This window comes from Chlorocebus sabaeus, chromosome 24 (assembly GCF_047675955.1).
Source record: "Chlorocebus sabaeus isolate Y175 chromosome 24, mChlSab1.0.hap1, whole genome shotgun sequence".
NCBI lineage: Eukaryota > Metazoa > Chordata > Mammalia > Primates > Cercopithecidae > Chlorocebus > Chlorocebus sabaeus.
Window position 1 is genome coordinate 42,257,134 of NC_132927.1, and position 3,954 is coordinate 42,261,087.

Sequence of the window (3,954 nt, forward strand, 5' to 3'; positions counted from 1 at the left end):
TTATGTATACTTTGTATTTTGTCACACAGAATATTTAAAAATATACTAACTCTTCTGGAGAAAAATTTGGCAATACCTAGCAAAACAACATATTCACTCACTTTTGATTCAGGAATTCTACCTCTAGGAAATACCTTGAAGACATACCTCCAAGAACACAAAAATTCATGATATACTTTGGATGTTTTGTGCCTTCCAAATTTCGTGTTGAAATGTGCCCTCCAGCGTTGGAGGTGGGCCTAGTGGGAGGTGTTTGGGTCATGGAGACGGATCACTCATGAATGGCTTGGTGCAGTCCTCACAGTAATGAGTTAGCTCTCACTCTATGAGTTCATGTAAGATACCGTTGTTTAAAAGAGTCTGGCACCTTCTTTGTCTCTCTCTTGCTCTCTCTCTTCCCCTCACCTTCCAAGATTATTGTAAGCTTCCTTACGCACTTACCAGAAGCAGATGTGGCACTAGGCTTCATGTACAGCCTGTAGAACTGTGAACCAAATAAATCTTTTTTCTTCATAAATTACCCAGTCTCCAGTATTCCTTTTTAGCAATGCAAATAAACTAACACATTGCATATGTACATGTTTATTTGTTGCAGCATTATTTAGAATTGCAAAGTATTGGAAACAACCTAAATGCCCGTACATAGCGAAGTGATTGAATAAACTATACGACATCTACAAAATGGAGCATTATATAGCTATATAGAAGAATAAAGAAGATCTATAAGAACCAACTTGGAATGATTTCCAGAATATACTGTTAAGAGAAAAAAAGCAAAGAACAAAAGAATATCTATAGTACGCTATTCCTTATATAAGAAAAAAAGGATAAAACACACATATCTGCTTGTTTGCACAAAAAAATTCAGGAAGGATAAATGAGATTATCTTAGGGGTGGGTGGGAAGTAATGGGAATGGGGCTGTGCTGATAGTGATGAAGAGGAGTGATTTTTTTGGGGGGGGGGTGCATACTAAAGTTCCTTATTTGAAGGAATGGTACAAATCGAAGAACTTAAGTGGATGTTTTGGTACAACTCATAGAAAAGGTAAAGGAAATCCCAACATCCATGCACTGCCTTGGTGACCAGGGAAGTCACCCATGGCTATGGGAAAATTAGCCTAAAGCTTAGCTCTCATTATTGCTCTCTCCCAGGGTGAGCTTGTCAAAGAGATAGTCTTCCAAGCCAGATTCAGGGGCTCCCATGTTGTGTGAGTTGGTAACATGGTCACCCAATTCTTTGATGGATTTCACCTGCTCATTCAGGCAACGTGTCTCAATGAAGTCAACACAGTAGGGGTCATTTTTGTCAGTGGCCAGTTTGTACAGTTCCGGTAGTGACTGATTCATGTTTTTTTTGGTCAAATGTAATGCACCCTCCATTGCATTCAGCCCACTCTCCCAGTCATTACAGTATGGTTTCTTGATATCCTGAAGGAAGATTCAGCCACCTTGCTGGTTCTGTAGCTTCTTCAGTTTCTCGGCATGTTCCCTCTCTTCATGAGATTGGTGAAGAAAGTACTTGGCAAAGTTCTTCAAAGACACATCATCACAGTCAAAGTAGTAAGATATGGACAGGAAGAGATAGGAGGCGTAGAGCTCTGGGTTGATCTGGCAGTTGATGGCAGCCTCTGTGTCCTGGTGGTGAGGCAGGAGAATAGGGTCTGGAGGCTGGGAACCTAAGACCGATTTGCACTGATGTACTAGAACTGAATCAAAAGGAAAACCCCACCTCTCCATGCCCAAGTAACAAAAAGATCAGAGGCTACTCCCTTTGTGCTGCCTTGCGGATGAAAAATGGAAAGTACCTTTGTAACTTCACTTCAGCTGCTCGTCCCCTTCCACAACCAATTAGAGTGGATGGGGGCCAAATGTTCCTTTACATAGGGTGTAACCAAGTAGCCAATGGGAAACCTCTAGAGAGTATTTAAACCCCAGAAAACTCTGTAACCAGCACTCTTGAACCACTTGCTCCAGTCTGCTTCTGCTCTCTGTGGAGTGTACTTTTGTCTCAGTAAATCTGTCCTTTCCTTGCTTCATCCTTTAGTTTCTGTGCTTGTGCATTTTGTCCAATTATTTGTTCAAAATGCCAAGAATCTGAATGACTTCCAGTCAGGACCCTCCAACAGTATGGTAGTGCTGGCTCACCCGCAAGGGGGATGTGGTTATCATGGAGGCTAAGGAGAGGTGGAGGTGACTGCGTGGCACTGGAGTGGCAGGGACCTTGGGGCTGTCTGAGGGCTCGGTGAGGAGGCCGCAGAGGGCTGACTGTGAGCCATGGGGGTGGGGTGGGGAGGTGGGGGTGGAGGACCAGCACCGGGTTACATCCAAACACTGGTGAAGCAGGAAACCTCGTAGACTGCCAGTGAAGAAAGTCTAGATACATTGTTGAGTACACCGTTTTGTATAGCCTTGACTCTTAGAATCAGCATCTTAACACTTACACCCAAATATAAACAAAGACTTCAAAGCAAGCAGTATGTAAGGAGAATCAAAATGAAATAAAAACAGAACAAGCGATTTTTTTTTTTTTTTTTTTTTCAGATGGAGTTTCGCTCTTGTTGCCCAGGCTGGACTGCAATGGTGTGATCTTGGCTCACTGCAACCTCCACCTCCTGGGTTCAAGCGATTCTCCTGCCTCAGCCTGCCAAGTAGCTGGGACTACAGGCACACGCCACCACATCCAGCTAACTTTTGTATTTTTAGTAGAGATTGGATTTCATCATATTGGTCAGGCTGGTGTCGAACTCCTGATCTCAGGTGATCCGCCCACCTTGGCCTCCCAAAGTGCTGGGATTACAGGCATGAGCCACTGCGCCCGGCTGCGAATTTCTTTAAAAATGAAAAACATTGAAGAGGATGGGGAAGGAAAGAACTGACCTAAGTTATTTTGAAAAACAGTTACTTTGACTAGATCTTATATGATCAAAGACACAAGAACCTGCACACAGGGCATAGGTGAGCGGTTCTGTAACTACTTTATGTTTATACTAGGAACAAATAAGTATGGCTAATGAGAACCAGGTTTCTCACTGTGAAAGAAGCCACAAATAAGGAAAGGAGAAATCCTGGAATAAGCTTTGTGTTGTTGGACTGGAATCAGACGTATTGGTGTGAACTCATGTTTTTTTCAATGGATACACAGGTATAGAATGTGTGTGTGTGTGTGGGGGGGGGGGGTTTACACTTGATCTTAGCCAAAAGGCCGAGAAGCGATTGTGTGTGTGGTTTAATTCTAACTGTCCACTGAGTGGAACTTAATAGCAATGAACATGCCTGATTTCCAGACCTTGGTTTCTCCAGTAAAAGGAACCAGAGTTCCACAGGAAAAATGGTAGATTCCAGGGTTTGGGCGTAGAAAATACAAAATGAGCTTGGAACATTGTATGGTACCAGAAAAGAAGGAAGTGTTTCCAAAGGATAGGGATATGTCAAAATGATACAGGAACCCATCTGAAGGAGCAACCAATGGTCAAATCTAAACAATTTGAGCAAGAAAAAAATAATAGTACAATTGAGTTATAACCTATAGACTGAAACAAATATCCATGAGTCCATACTGATCTAAATAAATAATTGAATAAGTAAATAGGAGAGAAGAGATAGCTTTTCCTTACACAGTATTTCCACATCTAGTAATTCAAGGCTACAATCCTTGAATTTCTAGTTGTGGTAGATGGAAAAATGTCCCCCACTCCTCAAAGATGTCCATGCTCTCATCAACATGTTACCTTACACGGCAAAGGGATTTTACAGATGCGATTAAGTTAAGGCCTTTGAGATAAGGAGATTATCCTGAATTATCTGTGTGGGCCTAAGGTAATCACAACCATTCTTGGAATTAATGTTGCACATTTAGGGAACTCTTCAAAAAAATAAAAAATAACAGATTACATAACTAACAGACTAATGAAGGAGGCCAGCGGAATGGTAACAAACAAACAAAAACTTGATTA

The 3,954-nt window shown here is 41.8% G+C and overlaps 1 pseudogene; it reads right to left on the reverse strand.

Annotated features, from left to right (window-relative positions):
- Positions 1 to 944: 944 nt before the first annotated feature.
- On the reverse strand, positions 945 to 2,179 carry LOC103229187 (ferritin heavy chain-like; annotated as a pseudogene).
- Between the last annotated feature and the right edge of the window lie 1,775 nt (positions 2,180 to 3,954).